Raw genomic sequence first — 19,446 nt, forward strand, 5'->3', positions numbered from 1 at the left:
CGCCAGTCGTGGTACACCGGTTGGAAACATCCTTTTTATCTGTTGGCTGCTACGCGAGCTGCAGAAGACCTCAGCGTCAGCAGACGCTCGGGGAGGCTTCCGGGACGCTGAGCGCGTTACTGAGCATGCTCGGCCGGTCGCGCATGCTCGCTGGGGACTGCGGCAGCCCGGCCGCGCGCGAGGGGCGGGGGCGTTGGCCGGGTGGGAGGAGATGGAACAGTCAGACAAGCCCGGGCGCTGTCTCGGTTGTCAGCCTGTCCCGAGTGGGCGATGGCGAAAGGGGCGGGTGGGGCGAGCGGGGGAAGGTGTCGCGGTCCTGGATTGGTCTCTTGGCGCGGGCTGGTGCACTGTCACGCCACGCAGAAGCAGAGGCGAGGAGGGAGGGAGCGCGTTCCTAGGACACCTGAGGACATGCCTCCCGTTTACCAGCACTTCCTCTCATTACTCACCCAGCCGGGGAGCGTGCAGGCAGGTCCATCTCTAGGATATTTTTTTTAATTTTTTAAAAAATATATTTTATTGATTTTTTTTTCATAGAGGAAGGGAGAGGGATAGAGAATTAGAAACATAAATGAGAGAGAAACATCCATCAGCAGCCTCCTGCACACTCCCCACTGGGGATGTGCCCGCAACCAAGGTACATGTCCTTGACCGGAATCGAACCTGGGAACTTGAACCTGGGACCTTTCAGTCCGCAGGCTGACACTCTATCCCACTGAGCCAAACCGGTTAGGGCTAGGATATTTTTTTTTAATATGTATTTTATTGATTTTTTACAAGGAGGAAGGGAGAGGGATAGAGAGTTAGAAACATCTATAAGAAAGAAACGGATCAGCTGCCTCCTGCACACCCCCTACTGGGGATGTGCCCGTAACCGAGGTACATGCCCTTGAACAGATTCGAACCTGGGACCTTTCAGTCTGCAGGCCCACGCTTTATCCACTGAGCCAAACCGGCTAGGGCTGAAGAGTATTTAACAGGTGTGTTAACCTAGATGCATAAGAACAATGGACAGGGCTGGCTTAAAACCTTTCACTAAAATGATATGTCTAGGGCATGACTACCCCACATAACCTGCCCAGTTAGGAATTTATGATCAGATCACCCTATGAGGTTACTTTCCATAGAACCCCGTTTTTTTCATCCAGACCTACTCTGTGTGTGTATGTATCTCCCACAGGGCACAGAGCATGTTTCCCCATGGAGGAGAAGAGTATGATGGGCAATGTAAAGTACCTTTTAACCCAAAGACCTGCTTTCTATAGTCTGAAAACTGTGATCCTACATGATCTGGCCCAGCTACCTTTTTTACTTTAACTACTGAATGACCAAAAGGGATTCCTGGAATGAAGAAGGCCAGTGGATGAGCCTGATTGGCTAGGTAAAATAGTAAAAATACATTAAAGACAAACTTATTGAGAAATCAACAACTAAAAAAATCTAAGCCTTCCTGGCAGTCTTTTTTCAAAGCATTCGTCAGTTCTTCCTATGTTTGCCATCTTAACACATCTGGTGATTGAGAGCCTTAATAAGCTAACAATATTAAGATATGATGATATCATATTTAAATTTAAGCTTGCTTTCTTTTGAGCTAACTTAATGTATTTTAAATTCTAAGATAAACATATGACATTTCCTTGTATTACTGTACAAGAGCTCACCCTCACAATTTCACCCCAAATGGTATCACCTTTCAATGATCAAAACAATAGCCACTGATAAAAAATATATTAAGAAAAATAAAAAAGATCATATATAATTTTGGGGAAAAAAATCCACACCAGCCAATTTCAGCAAAATGAAACTAGATTCCTACATTGCTTATGGTCTATACAGTACATTTAGAACTTACTTTTATGTGTACTTTCATTTTCATTAATCATTTATATGTCCGTTTGTTTTTCAAATAGACTGCTGCTCAGGGTAGCAGCCATTTTTTTACGCCTAGCTCCTCACACAGAACGGTACTGAGATCATAGTGGTGAAAAACAAAGATGTGGCCAAAAGCAGACATGCTGAATTCTGTCAGACTTATGGACTCTCTCAATTTTACCCTCCTCCCAAGTTTTGTGAACGTTTTGCTAATCTTGAGAGCAGGTGACAAAATTCAACTGGAAAGCATCCCCCCCCCCCCCCCCCAGCCATTGGAGAAGGAAAAGGAAGGAGAAAGAGAAGTAGAATAACAGCTAACAGGTATTGAGCCCTTACCAAGCCAGGGATTGCATGTGTTCCATTATTTCATCCTCATAACAACTCCATGTCGTCGGCACAATTGTAGTCCTTGTCTAACAAATCAGGAAACTGAGGCACTGAGGGTTCAGAAATCTGTCCAAAGCCCAATCACTAGTAATTGCTGACACTCCAGAACCTTTCCTATGTTGAGCACTGTGCTATAATGCACCCTCCTTGGCCTCCCCCACAAAAACCCTTGTTTTTCTGTCCATCACTACGGTGAAACTTGCACAGAACACACAAATAAAAATAGTGATGCATCAAAAAGAGCCCATCTGGCTTTCTTAAATTCTTCTTGATTTTTATGAAATAAATGATTCTCATCATCCCCCAAGAGCCATTCTGAGCTCACCTTGCCCATTTCACAAGTAAGGCAGTTTGACCTGTTATGAGCCATCACAAGCACAAGCCCTGAGTTGTCCCACTGGGAGCAACGTATTTGGGATGAAATGGGAATAACAATATTGTTATCATTTTAGAGGTCTTAAGCAACATCCAATATTTTAAACCCCTAATCTAGTGGTGGTGACCACTCTAGTTACCTAAGGAATTGATGGTCATGTACCACTATAAATTACCCAGGTGGAATTTTAGAATTCTAGTGCACTTCGCTAACAGCTCTTATTCTAGCCTAATTAATTTTCATCTCCAAATACACAGCCACCAAAATGTTATTAATGCCATCCTACAGTCCTGGGGTAGATATGGAGGTAAGCAGCCTGCATTCCCTGTCAAGAAAGCACTCTGTCCAGCAGCAAGGAGTGTGATGAACCAGGAACTCCAGCTGTTTTGTAGGGGCTTCCTTTAGCTTTCAATAGAGGTCATGCTATTTTCAGGGTGGCACTTGGCCGTTGACTGAACAGGTGGAGGTATAGGCCTAGCCTGACACTGGACCTCTGTAGGGGCCAATCTTTTCTTCAGATCTCCCTGCTGAACTGGCAGAGACTTTGTCAGCTCGGCAGTATATTGTGACAATTTTTCCTGCCCAAACCTTTTTACTTGCCCAAATGTTAACTTCCCAATAAAGATCTCAAATTCATAACTTTATATCAGCATCTGCTTCCTAGAGAATCCAATCTAGACAAGTACCAAGATGTAAAGTGATAGAACACTGTTAATGTTATCAAAATTGTGTTAAATAACTACAACTGTCCTTTCACATCTTCAGAAAAACCCTCAATATCTTCCACTGTTACTATTTTCTTGTGTGACATTATGTATCATACCTGCAAGATATCTTCACCACCTGGGGTGGGAAGGGGGGCGGGAGGAGGGAGATTGAGAAAAAAAGAGAAAGAGCTCATGTTTACAGACAACAGTGTGGTGATTGTGGAGGTGGAGGGAGGTGGAAGAGGGTCTGGGAGGGTAAAAAAAATAAAAGAAAATAAAGGAAAAAATATATATCATCATAGCAACCCTTCTGTTAGTGCAGGATTGAATAATCGGGGCTATAGCTAACCAAGCTGACAGAGAAAACTATCGCATGCTTATTTAAATACTGCAAACTGAAAATACAATGTCTGTAGATTTGATTACATTTTGAAAATGAAATGTATTTAATAAACACTGCCTTTATAATTATTCAAAGTATATATATATATATATATATATATATATATATATAGTTAATCCTCACCTGAGGATATTTTTTCCATTGATTTTTAGAGAGAGTGGAAGGGTGGGGAGAGAGAGAGAGAGAACACACCTATTGGTTGCACACGCCACCACACGCCCCAACCGGGGATAGAACCTACAACACAGGTATGTATGTGCCCTTGACCAGGAATCAAACCCAAGACCCTTCGGTGTGTAGGCTGATGCTCTAGCCACTGAGTCACACTGGCCAGGCTTTATATTTTATAGGTACATTTATATAGAGGGGCATCACCAAGCAACAATTAGTAAATACTTAGATTCTAAAAAACTACATCTCAGTCCTAACAACGTTTTTATTTAGATTTTAATTGTTCCTTTGTTTGGTCATGAGTAATAAATGTGAACAAGTCAATAGCTATTTTGCTTTAGGGACTACATATTTTAAACTGGGCTAAATCATTAGTTATTGAAATGGCTTTGCTTTACCTTGAGTACAGAAGGCTATTTTCATTGATTTGTTTGTTTGCTTGTTTTTTAATTTGAAAGTACATTTATTAAACCTGGGGACAGTGAAACGAGGAAAGGCCTAGGATAGAAGAAGCAACAGGAGAGAGACTAGGTGGGTAGAATCAGAGAAAAGGGAGCCTTAGGGACAGGTTCAGGGGATTAGCCTGAGATGAGCTGCCCCTGCCCATTGCTCCCCAGGTGGGGTCCCTTTGAGTTTATGAGATGCACGCCTGTTGGGGAAATAGAGAGGGAACGGCACGGGAGTGCTCCGGGAGGGAGAACGGGCCCTTTGACCATTCTAAAGCAGAACATTGTATGGTGTTATGTCTCCTTTTTTCTGTCACAGAAGGGCAGGGCTGGCACTGAGTATATTGCCTATTATAACAGGTTTCTCTTGACTAACTAGTGTGTGATCATCAGGTAAGGAAACAAACACATGTGCATGTGGGTGTGGCTGTGTGTATAAAATACTGGGAGAGAAAAATATCTCCTACACTGTCAAGGTTTTCTTAACGTGTTAATGATCATTTGCTATCTTTTTTCCTATAACAGGAATCAGGCCTAATTTGTTAAACAATATTGTTGCTGTAAGAAATGTCCAAAACTGTAAAGAATTTAGGAGTTTACTTGACTCAAACTAATGATAATTGACTGGGAACAAGATCTCAAATGCATCAGAGAAGGACAGTTTTGCAGTTTCTTTTATTCGTTTGAAATGAAGGAGGAAGTTAAGGAAAATTACATTAAAGTGGAAAGAAAAGGGCAGGGGATTGGATTACAGGATAGTTAACAAGGTTATGTGCTCTCTTGAGGGTTGTGAATAGAAAAAGGGGTTACATACTAAACTTGACAAGGTCAGGGGAGGCCTGCATGTTTTTGACTTTTTTTTAGAGAGAGAAAGGGAAGAGAGAGGGAGAGAGAGAGAGAGAGAGAGAAAGAAAGATCTATTTAAGAGGGAAAAAAAACAATTAGTTGCCTCTCTTACTCGCCCCAACCAGAATTGAACCTGAAATCTTTTTGGTGTACAGTTCAACACACCAACCAACTGAGTCACCCAGCCAGGGCTAGGATGAAATTCTTTACAGCTCAGTCACAAAGAATCCTGTAGTAATAAGATCAATGTCCAATAAACAGTCTTAAGGTAAAAACATCTGACAAACCTGTAGAGAATTTTTATAAAAATTTATTTGAGCCAAACAATGGATAGGCCCAGAGCAAGACTTCAACAGACTGAGAAAATGTTTCTCAGAATGGCAGTTTGCAGCTTTTTTAATGCATTTTGAATTAAATAACAAAAAGAAAGAAAGAAAGATTACATGAAATAGGGGAAAAGCAAGGTGGAGCTTGGATTACAAGATAGTTAACAAAATTATGTGCTCTCTTAAGGGTAGTTTTAATTCTTTCAAAGGTGTTAAACTAGGTGGTTTTGCTTCTGAGGGGTCTGAAAAAGGGCATATTAAAAGAAGAGTTAAACTAAATGCACCAAAAAAAAAATGGACAGAGTTTGCTTAAGGTAAAGATCAGTCTTCTACTCAAGAATCTGTATGCCTGAAAAATGACTACTCAGATGACCAGGGAAGGGAGAAAGAGACAAAGACAGAAAGAGAAACATCCATTGGTTGCCTGCCATATGAGCCCTGACCAGGGATAGAACCCACAACCTGGGTATGTGCCCTGCCTGAGAATTAAACCTGAAACCTTTTGGTGTATGGGATGGCATTCCAACCAACTGAGCCACCCTGGCCAGGGCCATAAATTAGTTTTGACTAATTTATAGTTTTGACTCGGTATACATGGAATTATATTACATGTATACTTTTGAGTATGATTCTTTTGTTTATGTTTGTAAGATTGATTGGTGTTGTTGAGTGTAGCTGTAGTTAGTTCATTTTTGTTGGTATGTAGTAATTGTGATCCTATAATCCATTCCCTGTCTTGTTTTCCCCCACCTCCATGTAATCTTCTCTCCTTAATTTCAAATGAATAAAAGAAGCTGCAAACTGTTCTCTGGAGCATTTAAGATCTTGCTCTCTGGCATATATAGTCAGAATGGCTCAAATGAACTTATAAAAATTCTCTACAGGTTTGGACATTTCTTGCATCAACATACTCTTTTGTATAAATATACCATACTTTAAAACCTGATGGACATTTGAGTTGTCTGTAGTTGGCTTGTATTACTTTCCCAGGACTGCTGTAACAAAGCCACAAACTGAGTGGCATGAGCAACAGGAATTTATTGACTCTCAGTTCTGGAGGCTAGAAGTCAGAGACCAGGGTTGGATCCTTTGGAGGGATGTAAGGAAGAATCTGTTCCATGCCTCTTCCCTAGCTTCTGGTGGTTTTCTGGAAATCTCTGGCATTCCATGGCTTTAGAAGGATTAACCTGTTCTCTGCCTTCATCTTTACATGGCATTCTCCCTGTGTGCATATCTGTTCCAAATTTTCTGTTTCTAAAAGTCACTAATGCCCTAGCTGGTTTGGCTCAGTGGATAGAGCATTGGCCTGTAGACTAAAGGATCCTGGTTCAATTCAGGTCAGGGCACATGCCTAGGTTGCAGGCTCAATCCCAGTATGGAGTGTGAAGGAGGCAGCAGATCAATGATTTTTCTCTCATCATTGATGTTTCTCTCTCTCTCCCTCTCCCTTCCTCTTTAAAGTCAATAAAAATATATTTTAAAAAATAATCTATATATATAAAAGCCAAGAGACTGGAATGACCGGAATGACCAACAATCGGACACTATGACATGCACTGGGGAGCCCCCGATCGGCTCCTCCCAATGGCCCTCAGCCCCTCCCCCCAGCTGGCCCTCCCCCTGATTGCCCCCACCCCCCAGGTCAGGGGCGGGGTGGGCTGGCCAACCTCCCGGGCCCGCCCCCCCATGCAGGCCAGCCTGATCAGCCCCCATTGGGGCGGGCCAGCTGGACCCCACCTGTGCACGAATTCATGCACCGGGCCTCTAGTAACAAATAAAAGGTCACTAGTCATATCAGATTAGGGCCCCACCCTACTTCAGTATGACCTAATCTTAAATAATAACATCAGAGAGATTACAATGTCATTTCAAAGAGTTCAGTTTTATGGAGTACCAATGATTTTTCTCTTCAAGAAAAAAATGAAGTTTAACTTTATGTATCTGACAAATAAAAATCATATCTTTAAGGAATATGGGCTTAATAACTTATTGGAAGCAAAAGCTTCTTCAGACTCAACTAAGACCAATGTAATTCTCAGGGTGAGCATCTGGAAACATATATGACCAAACTTCTCAGGAGAATTTTTAATAAAATCTAGATTTAGATTGCTCTAATATAAAATATTAATGTAAACCAGAAAGAATGTTTAAATATGTTTTATAATTTTAATAATAAACATTTTTCTGATTATAGGCATTTTGAACATACAGAAAAAGATACAAAAGCAATTTAAACTTTTTTCCTAAGTATAGTTTCTTGGGGCCCAGAGAAGTGAACATAGTGAATAATTCTCTATATTTGATTTTATAACCTTTTTTCATTTAACCTTATAATACAATACCCTACATTGGTTTATTTTCAAAGTGATGAAAAATTCTTTATTAACACATTGCAAGAGAGGAAAATAGCAAAGTAATCAAGAATGTGGACTTAAGCCATATTTCTGGATTCAAATCCCAGTCCCAGCAGTTACTAGCATAAAATTGAGTCAGTTACTACTTCTCTGTGTCTTAGTTTCTTTTTATTTTTTAATTGATTTTATTGATTTCAGAGAGGAAGGGACAGGGAGAGAGAGATAGAAACATCAATGATGAGAGAAAATCATTGATCAGCTGTCTCCTATTCACCCCACACTGGGGATCGAGCCCACAATCTGGGCATGTGTCCTGACCAGGAATCAAACCATGACCTCCTGGTTCATAGGTTGATGCTTAACCATTGAGCCATGCCGGCCGGGCTGTGTCTTGGTTTCTTTATTGAAAAATGGGAATATTAATAGTGTATCTATCTGATAGGGTTGGTATAAGGATTAAATGTGTTAATCTTAACACATTAAATACATATAAAATTACTGAATAGATATAACGTGCTTTAATAGTGCCTCAGATACTAAGCATTCCAGTAGGAGTAGTAATAGTAGTAGCTATTAAATATCCTTAATATGGCCCAGCTGGTGTTGCTCAGTGGTTGAGTGTCGACCTATGAACCAGGAGGTCCTGGTTTGATTCCTTGTCAGGGCACATGTCTGCGTTGCAGGCTCAATCCCCAGTATGGGGCATGCAGGAGGCAGCTGATTAATGATTCTCTCTCATCATTGATGTTTCTATCTCTCACCCTCTCCCTTCCTCTCTGAAATCAATAAAAACATATATATTTTTAAAATCCTTAATAAGGTACTCTACTGAAATATTAAAACAAGACACATAATAATTGACTAACTACACTTAAAATCTGTAACATTATTTATAGGCAATTTATTTATAATGCTACCTCAGTTTAACATTTAACATCTATAAGGTATATTAGGTCAAGTAGTATGACTTCTAATTCAAATTTTTAATTTATGGATTAACTTTGTAATTTTATTTTTCACTTGTCAGAGGGATATATATCTTCACTGAAAAACATAACTTGTCAGATCTTCTAGTGGACAGTGTTTAAAAATATAAATGAAAATCAATAAAATGTAAACTTCCATTCCCCAGTCCCACTAAGCACTTGCTCATATAGCTAGGGCAATAGCCATATGTGGCTAGTGGCTACCATATTTGACAGAGTAGACATAGAATGTTTCCATCACTGCAGAAAGTTCTGTTGGATAGAGCTGTACTATGGTTTGTAGGCAGAAAGTGGCATGATTTGATTATGCATCAATTCAAGCGTAATGTGCTTTTGCTTCAGTTTCATTCAACTAATTATGCAATATTTAGTAATTTTTAAAAATATAATATAAATTTAATATTATTTGAGATCAATCATCTATGTAAGGATCAAATGCAAGAAAAGCAATATGTGAGTGTGATATACACATTTCATTTCACATTTTTCTTTTCTGAATTAACTAAAAAGCTCCTCTCACCGTACTTAACAAATGTTATTATTTATTTAAAAAATATTTTTATTGATTAGGGAGAAACAGGAAGGGAGAGAGAGAGGGAGAGGGAGAGGGAGGGGGAGAGGGAGGGGGAGGGGGAGAGGGAGAGGGAGGGGGAGAGGGAGAGGGAGAGGGAGAGGGAGAGAGAGAGAGAGAGAGATGAGAGAGAAACAGATTTGTTGCCTCCTGTATGCACCCCGACCAGGGATCAAACCCGAAACCTGGGTATGTGCCCTGACCAGGAATAAAACTGGAGACCTTTCAGTGCACAGAATAATGCTCAACCTATTGAGCAATGTTATCTTTTTAAATAATAATTTAACAGATTAAACACAGCTTTAAAAACTTTTTATAAGGAAAAAAATCACAATTTGCAAAGAAATAGAGACTAATATAATAAACCTCCCTGAATACATCATCCAGTTTCAACAATTATCAATTGATAGCCAATCTTTTTTTCATCTATAACCTACCTGCTCTTATCCCCTACCCGCCACTGAATTAATTTGAAGCAAATCTTAGACATAAATATTATTTTGTCTTTAAACATTTTAGTAGGGATCTATAAAAGATAAGAGCACTTTTTAAAATATAATAACAAAATATCCATTAGCATAGCTAAAAAAAATAATCTATCAGTAATTCTTAATATTATCAAATATATAATCCTTAAACAAACAAAAGAAACCCGTTTGTTTTTCTGACTTTTACATCAAATTTCAAGGTTGGAAAGCACATGTGATATTGTCATCAATTCAAGGTCACTGATTATTTTGTGTCAGAAATGCTATAGATCAATATTCAGAAAATGAGAGCAGTATGTTTTATCTATTAATTGCTAACAACAAAACAAAGCTTTATAAATAGACTAAAAAATAATCAATTGAAACAAAAGTACTTAGGCTATCAAACTATTCAAAGTAGGCCAAATAATCCTAATAATATAAACAAGTTACTACCTCACACCCATTAAGGTGGCTTCTATCCAAAATCAGAAAATAACCCTTCTGCACCTTTGATGGAAATGTAAAATGCTACAGCCACTGTGGAAAGCAGTATGATGGTTCTTCAAAAAATTAAAAATAGAACTACCATATGATTCAGCAATTCCATTTCTAGGTACATACTCAAAAGAATTGAAAGCTGGGTCTCAAAGAGACCAGTACATCAATGGTCAGGCAGCATTATTCCAAATAGCTCAAACATGGAAGTAACTCAAGTGTCCATGGAAAGAGGAATAGATAAGAAAAATGTGGTGTATAAATACAATGGAATATTATATGCCTTAAAAAAAAGAAATTCTGACATTGACTACAACATGTATGAACATTGAGGACATTGTGCTAAGTGAAATAAGCCAGTCACACAAAAAAGACAAATACTGTATGATTCTACTTACATGAGGTACTTAGATGTGTGGCTTATGACCTAATAGTTAAAGTTAAAATTGAAGTTTACTATGAGAATGCTCTTCATTTATATAAGGTTATTAACCAATGTTACCTCAATACATTTAATAATTAAAAAAAACAAAACAGGTTGTCATGAGAGCCCTGGCTCTATACTTTTCAAAAGTGAAAGGAATAAAATCCTAGTAACAGAATGCAAAGATTTTATAATTTTTTAAAATATATTTTATTGATTTTTTACAGAGAGGGAGAGCGAGGGATAGAGAGTTAGAAACATCGATCAGCTGCCTCTTGCACACCTCCTACTGGGGAGGTGCCCGCAACCAAGGTACATGACCTTGGCTGGAATCGAACCTGGGACCTTTCAGTCCGCAGGCCGACGCTCTATCCACTGAGCCAAACCAGTTAGGGCAGATTTTATAATTTTTAATACATTAGTCCTTCATTTGTGAAATTATCAGTGTTTATTATGAGCTTTGTAGAAATGAATATGACACATATCCCATTTTTATAGATCCTAGTTTAGGGGAAATGAATCATCTAAATATTCCAAAGAATATTAATAACCCTAAGGAAATTATGAAGCAGGAAAGGTTTTTCTTCAGAGCACTCAAATCCTCTCAGGGATTGAGTCCGAGACATTTTATTAGTTTGTAAGCAAGACTTTTCTCACCTTTGGTTATAGGCAGAGCTGTTACAGGATTCTACAGGTCTTGGTTCACATCAGTAGTCATTCCTGATTTATGAACTTATTTCCATGATTTTCTGGCAGATGGCAGTAAAATGGCTTGAGAAAGTGGTTGTTTTTTCTTTTTCTAATTTGCACAAAAACATGATTTGGGCTAGTGGCAAGGCTGGTATGTGCTTCTGCTCCTCTACTCTGGGCAACCTAACTTGTAATATACTACCCAAAGCACCCCAACAGCCCTCCAAGGGCCCTAGCCCCACTCATATCCTAACCTTAACCCAGCAGACTATGTCCCAGAAAACTTCCAACGTCCTGGGATTAACTCTGTCATCTCCATTCAAGGTCTTGCTATCATTTAGCAGTCAAGACAAGGAAGTCCATAAGCTAAATTGTGATAAAAATGGAAATCAGTCTTTGTTCATGGCTTTCTCTCTTTGGACATTCAAAGTCATAATTCATAGAAGTGTGTGTGTGTGTGTGTGTGTGTGTGTGTGTGTACGTGTAAGAGAAAAGAAGAGGGAGGAAGAGGGAGAGAGAAATCAAGTAAAGTAATAACCTTTTAAAGATACAGTATTCTTACTATGATTACTATAATCCCTTGCTCATCTCCATCTCCTATCCCAGATGAAACTCTTTTAACGTTTACTTTTCCCCCCCCTGGTATTTAGATTCATATGTCTAAGTAATCTGTTTATACTGGTGTGTCTTATTTATCAATTTCAAATTTATTTATTAATGTCCCGTAATGGTAAGTTAAGATTTATATTTCTTCTACTACCAATCCCACTTTCCTTATATCTGTCACTCTCCCAAGATAGTTCTAATGCAAGTAGAGGCCCAGTGAACAAAATTCGTGCATGGGTAGGGTCACTAGCATGTTAAGCGCCATGTCAGTCACCAGTGAGTGACACTATACTTTCCGTCCAAAAGACAAAACAGGCTGGGCGCTTAACGTGCTAGCAGCTGCCTCCCTTCCCCTAGCCACCTGCCACCACCGCCGGCAGGGCGGGCTGACTGTGGGGAGGGGCTGCAGGCAGTTGGCCAGCCGGCCTCGTCCCCTGGTTGAACTCCTGGTCCAGGGGACAATTTACATATTAGGCTTTTGTTACATAGGATTTTTGGTTAAATTGGTATTCAGAGTTACGTTTGCATGTCTGTGTAAATGTTGACACTTCAGAGTCATGTTCTTTCCTGTAAAACACTATTTTTCCTAGAATTAATCATTGCCACATTTTGTCATTTCTTAACAATAACAGCCTCATTTTATAATTTCTCATGAAAAATTTTATACATGTTCCAGCATATCTGTCAAATACCAGTATTTTCCAGTGCTCAAACATATCAGATAATTTATCAATTCTATTTTTTTTCCCAGAGGCTACCCCCAACTTCTGCTCAAATCTTGATTGATTGATTGTGGGTTTGTTGCACAGCTATCATTTAGGGTGTCCTTTCGCTATTACTCTGGGACTTTCCTTTGCCTCCTACCTGTGTCAAATCGCTTCCTTTCTGTGGTCCCTGAAGTTTGTGATCAGAGGTACTCTCTCATCTGTTGCAGTATATTCGTCAGTAGTTTCCTACAAAAGCTATACATTTGAAGTATCATTTGTCTTCAAATGTTTTTCTTTACCCTCATACTTAACCATTAATTTGTCTAAGAGAAATCATTGTCTGGGGTGGGAGGTGGAGGAGGAAATTTGGGGACGGGGGATAAATGGTGGTGAAAGGAGACTTGACTTGGGGTGGTGAACACCCAGTATAGTGTACAGATGATGTGTTGACAAACTTGTACACCAAAAACTGTATAATTTCATTAACTAGTGTCACCCCAATAAATTCAATAAAAGGGGAAAGAAGAAAAGAAAATCATTGTCTCAAAAATGAAGAATGGCTTCATTTTCTCCTAGGTTGCTAAATTGCTTCTAACCAGTCAGATGCCATGCAGTTCCTATTCCCTTGCCTGTGAACTGATTTGAAATACACTTTCAATATTCTTTCATCCCTCACGTTCTGTAATATGATGACTATATGCCTTGGTGTGGATCTCTTTTCATTTATTCTGCTGACACTTAATGGGGTCCTTTCAATCTGAAGACTCATGGCTTCAGTTCCAGGAAATTTTATTGTGCTCTTTTTCTGAAACTCCTCTTTCCTCAAATGTTCTCCTACATTAATCCCTAGAATGTATATTACATTTTCTTTGTCCTTTTATATTATTTTCTGATAATTTTTCATCTCTTACTATCTAACATGTTGCTTTTTTAAAAATATATTTTTAGCCGAAACCGGTTTGGCTCAGTGGATAGAGCGTTGGCCTGCGGACTGAAAGGTCCCAGGTTCGATTCCAGTCAAGGGCATGTACCTGGGTTGCGGGCACATCCCCAGTAGGAGATGTGCAGGAGGCGGCTGATCGATGTTTCTCTCTCATCGATGTTTCTAACTCTCTATCTCTCTCCCTTCCTCTCTGTAAAAAATCAATAAAATATAAAATAAATAAATAATAAAAAAATAAAAATCTATTTTTATTAATTTCAGAGAGCAAAGGGGAGGGAGAGAGAGAGATCAATGATGAGAGAGAATTATTGATCGATGGACTGCCTCCTGCATGCCCCCCACTGGGGATGGAGCCAGCAACCAAGGCATGTGCCCTGACCAGGAATCAAACTGTGACCTCTTGGTTCAGAGGTCAATGCTCAAGCACTGAGCCAAGCTGGCAGAGCCATATTGTTGATTTTTTTTTTTATTGATTTTTTACAGAGAGGAAGGGAGAAGAATAGAGAGTTAGAAACATCGACGAGAGAGAAACATCGATCAGCTGCCTCCTGCACACTCCCTACTGGGGATGTGCCCACAACCAAGGTACATGCCCTTGACCAGAACCGAACCTGGGACCCTTGAGTCTGCAGGCTGATGCTCTATCCACTGAGCCAAACCGGTTAGGGCCATATTGTTGATTTTTAAGAGCTCTTCTTTGTCATTTTCATTTCATTCTGTTTTTGTTTTTATTTTTTAGGTGAGGAAAGAGTGAAAATATGGAGCATATAAAATGGAGTCATTTTCACCGAGCTGCTAAAATAATTAACATATGAAGTTTGAGGCATTTGGAAAGACATCACCCTTGTTTAACTAGCCTGGGAACTTCAACTTTTTTTTAACTTTCCAGTCCTGTATCAATGCCTGGATATACATCTGGACCTCTAGGTAACCTTCTAATTATCCCCTGAAGGGCTCATGTACCCAGTGATTACCCTCTGAAATATTCACATATACATCCAATCAGACACCCATTATCCAGACCAGTCTGGGACTGACCAGACTTATTGGCACCCACCTTCCAGACCACATGGCATGAATCATCCTGACTGCCTGACATCCTGGACCAATCCTAGGTCTAAGAATGGAGAACTGATATTTCTCAAGAATGTACCTTTTACTATAAGAAGTTTTAAACTTTTCTTTCTTCTTTGGAAAACATCTGGGGTTTTGCCTAGCTGTGTATCCCATCTGCAAACTCCAAGACCCTTGAACAAATCTCTATTATTTATTTCCAACAAAGCCTCCAGACTCTTTTTTTTTTTTTAGTTTATTTAACATAGAGACGCAATATTTTACAGGAGGTTAGGTCTGCACCAGGACATTAGTATTTGGGGATCAAGTCAAGAAAAGATGGTTGGCAACCTCCTTTGGAGAAATATGTGGAACAAATACACTTACATGCTTTCAAAGAAGATCACCAGGAATAAGGTAGGATCAGACTTCTTACATTTCAAAGAGCTTCAGGAGTGCCCTGTTTAAATCTATGGAACAACGATTTTTAAAATTCAGATACAACTCAAATAGATCCCAGCAGGCATTAGACAATCTAATGGATAGAGAGTGATTTCGAGCAAAATAAGACTTTCTTATTATTGAGCTCTCACCAATACCAAAAGATAAATTCAGATTTCATTTTGACTTCTAATTTTCTGGCTACAGGATTCCTTAGGTTCAGAAGCAACTCATAGTGCTTCACAGAGATGATAGGTATGTGCTCAGCTTGTTTTGATGTTATGCACAATAATAATTGAGGTCCACACATTTTATCTTTTGGAATGATTTACCTTCGTTTTTTTCTGGTTTATGACCCTTCCTTAAAACTAGACTGAACTTACATTTTGTAGTTTCCGACTTTTTTGGTTTTTAGGTCTTTCCTAAAAGACCAACCAAGAAGCCAAAAATCTTGGCACATTATCTGTCAAATTAGCCTCAGATTAGTCTCTCTCTCTCTCTCTCTCTCTCTCTCTCTCTCTCTCTCTCTCTCTCATTCTTAAGATAATCTAACTCTATTAACTTCCCTTTATGAAGTTCTAGAATAGTTTGGATAGAGACTAACATCACAGCATACAGTAGAATTGCCTTTAATGTGAAAATCAGAGGTGACTGGAGTGTTGTTTAAGAAGAATAAAGGATAAACAGTCTGACCTTTTCTTTCTAAGACAATGGAGCCTGGCATGTACTGATTATTCAGACACAGCTCTCGGGCCTGCCTCTAGCAGTGGCTGAGCCATTTCCTCCCTCCCTGGAGCAGTCACTGTCCTGAGTCACTGCCCTGCTGTTGCCAGGTGCTTGTTTGCTAAGTAGTAACACACTACACCCCCACTTCCCCACACAGAGTTCTGGGGAATTGCCCCAATTTTCAGCTCTGCTGAGGTAGTTTGTGACTCATCCTCTTTTTTTCTTTAGTGACCTTTTGAAGAGACAGGAATAACCCCTATTTTTATTTTATTTTCTCAATTTCTCTCGTAGGTCTCTTTTGATTTATTTGAACACAAGCTATAATGAAGTCTAAAATCAATAACTTTGTTTTGAACACCATTTATATAACTGGCTCTCTATTCTACTTTCTCAGTCAAAATATTTTCTTTCCAGTGGGAGGAAAAATAGTGCAGGAGGAGCTTATTTCCTATGGGAAGTCAACTATATTTCCTGTTAAATATAATCAATAATTGTCCAAATTAAGGTATAGAACTGCAATCTTAGGAGTTCTACTTAGGTTCTGTTTACTCTTAGCTTTACATACAATACCTCTCCTGGAATGACAAGTATTGTCAGTGCAAGCAGAGTTGAAACCACTAATCTTTGCATTAGTCTGTAATGTCAAGTGATGTTTTTAAAGAATCTTAATTCCAGTATGTATAGTTTATATATTTCTTTGTTTTCTTGTTATGCTTTAAAAATATTATCCTATCTAATAATAGAGAAACATGGTAATTAGCTATACCTCCGCTACCCTTCCCATTGGCTAATCAGGGCGATATGCAAATTAACTGCCAACCAAGATGGCGGCCGGCAGCCAGGCACCTTGAAGCGAACAGGAGGCTTGCTTGCTTCAGTGACGGAGGAAGCCAACGTTCCCCGCCTAAGGCTGCTGGCCTCTGAGCTTGCAGTTTGAAACATTGTTACAAATATAGAAGCTAAACAAACCCCCAGAAACCTGCTTTCAGCCAGCCAGGATCTCAGAGCTGGAGTTGAAACAGTGTTTCGATTATAGAACCCAAACAAACCAGATACCTGCTTTCAGCAGCCAAGGCCTCAGAGTTGGAGCCAAGCCTCAGAGCTAAAGCTGGCCCAGAATAAAAAAAAAAAAGAAAAAAAGGACAGGTTGGGAGCTTCAGTCACCTGCCAGCCTGAAAACGGCCCTCAGCCCCTCACCCAGGCTGGCCAGGCACCCCAGTGGGGACCCCCACCCTGAAGGGGGTGTGACCAGATGCAAACAGCCATCATCCCTTCATCCAGGCTGGCCAGGCACCCAAGCGGGACTCCCACCCTGATCCGGGACACCCTTCAGGGCAAACCAGCCGGCCCCCACCCGTGCACCAGGCCTCTATCCTATATAGTAAAAGGGTAATATGCTTCCCAGCACCGGGATCAGCATGACAGGGGGCAGCGCCCAAACCCCCTGATCAGCCCTGCTCTGTGCCTGATAGGGGGGAGCTCCCCAACCCCCTGATCGCCCTGTGGCTCTGTGTGTGACAGGGTGCAGCACCCTAACCTCCTGATAGGCCCTGCTCTGTGTGTGACAGGGTGTGGCACCCCAACCCCTCCCATGGGCCCTGCTCTGTGTGTGATGGGGTAGAGCCATAACCTCCCCATCAGCCCTGCCCTGAGTGTGACAGTTGCGGTGCCCCAACCCTCTGATCGGCCCTGCTCTGTGGGTGATAGAGGGCGGTGCCCCAACCCCCTGATCCGCCTTGCTCTGTGGGTGACAGGGGGCGGTGCCCCAACTCCCCTATCGGCCCTACTCTGTGCGTGACAGGGGGGAGCTCCTCAACCCCCTGATGGGCCCTGCTCTGTGCGTGACAGGGGGGAGCTCCCCAACCCCCTGATCAACCCTGCTCTGTGCGTGACAGGGTACGGAGCCCCAACCCCCCTGATGGGCCCTGCTCTGTGCGTGACAGGTGGCGCCGCAACGCCCCATCGACCCTGCCTTGAGTGTGACAGAGGGCGGTGCCCCAACCCCCCAATCAGCTCTACCCTGAGCGTGACTAGGGGTGGCATTGCATCCTCCCGATCCACCCTGCTCTGTGCATGACAGGAGGCGGCGCCCCAACTCCCCAATCGGCCCTCCTCTGAGCCCGACCAGGGGCTGCACCTAGGGATTGGGCCTGCCCTCTGCCACCCGGGAGCAGGCCTAAGCCAGCAGGTCGTTATCTCCCAAGGGGTCCCAGACTGCAAGAGGGCACAGGCCGGGCTGAGGGACCCCCCCTACCCCCCGAGTGCACAAATTTTTTGTGCACCGGGCCTCTAGTAATTAAATATTCTTCACTTTTTTGTTTATTTGTTTTTAAATTTTATTTTTTTATTTGAGAGAGGAAGGGGAAGAGAAAGAGAGAGAGAAACATCAATTTGTTGTTCCACTCACTTATGCATTCATTGGTTGATTCTTGTATGTGCCATGACCAGGGATCGAACACTCAACCTTGGCATATTGAGAAGATGCTTTAATCAACCAAGCTACCCAGCCATGCCTCCTCCTTTTTTTTTAGAGTTGAAAATCCCCTTACCAATATTTTTTTTAATATACTTTATTGATTTTTTACAGAGAGGAAGGGAAAGGGATAGAGAGTTAGAAACATCAATGAGAGAGAAACATCAATCACCTACCTCCTGCACACCCCTTACTGGGGATGTGCCCACAACCAAGGTACATGCCCTTGACCGGAATCAAACCTGGGACCCTTCAGTCCGCAGGCCAACGCTGTATCCACTGAGCCAAATCGGTCAGGGCCCCTTACCAATATTTTGTTAAAATTTTTGACATGCGCATTAGCCATTTACTCTCCTATAAAGTGGAAAAACCCATGTGGAAGATATGTTTTTGTATATGTACTTAATTTCTATCACTAGCTCTGGAGTCAACTGGATTAGAAAATTTTAAGCAGCCCAATTTTGTTGGAACATAAGGTGTGAAGGTGGTAAAGGCAGGAGATGATGTAAGAGAGAAGTGTTAAAGAGCTTAAATTTTGTTATTTTAGAGTATGTCATAGGATTGGAGAAAAAGACTGGGTGTAATCTAATTTTAGCAAATCTAAAATCTAAATTACATCAATTTTCCTAAATTCAAGAAACAATATTTTTAAAAATTTAGAGGAAAAAGATATAAGGCTCCTCTATAATTCAAGAGGGCTTAAAACTCCAAAAATATATTTCTCATTACATAATTCAAAGGACACTAGTAATCATACTTACACTATGTAGATGCTCTACACCAAGCATGTCAAACTCAAAGGCTAACGCGGGCCAAATAAATGAGGCATGCGGTCTGCGGGCCACGGGTTTGACATTCTTGCTCTACACTATAGTGTTATTGTTTCAGTATATGCATGAGTGAATGGGAGATATCAAAAGAAATAAGATGATTCACAGGGAATTTTCTGGTAATCTCACATTTAATATATATA

The 19,446-nt window shown here is 40.7% G+C and overlaps 1 long non-coding RNA gene across 2 annotated transcripts in view; it reads left to right on the forward strand.

The window, feature by feature from the left end:
- The window catches only part of LOC111825400, a 36,778-nt gene that overhangs the window by 487 nt on the left and 16,845 nt on the right, over positions 1 to 19,446 (forward strand). For both annotated transcript variants that reach the window (XR_002828561.1, XR_002828560.1), the window contains exon 2: positions 14,520 to 15,250. This is a non-coding gene — a long non-coding RNA (uncharacterized LOC111825400). The remainder of the gene's footprint in view (positions 1 to 14,519; positions 15,251 to 19,446) is intronic.

Source organism: Myotis lucifugus, unplaced genomic scaffold, assembly GCF_000147115.1.
Source record: "Myotis lucifugus unplaced genomic scaffold, Myoluc2.0 scaffold_24, whole genome shotgun sequence".
NCBI lineage: Eukaryota > Metazoa > Chordata > Mammalia > Chiroptera > Vespertilionidae > Myotis > Myotis lucifugus.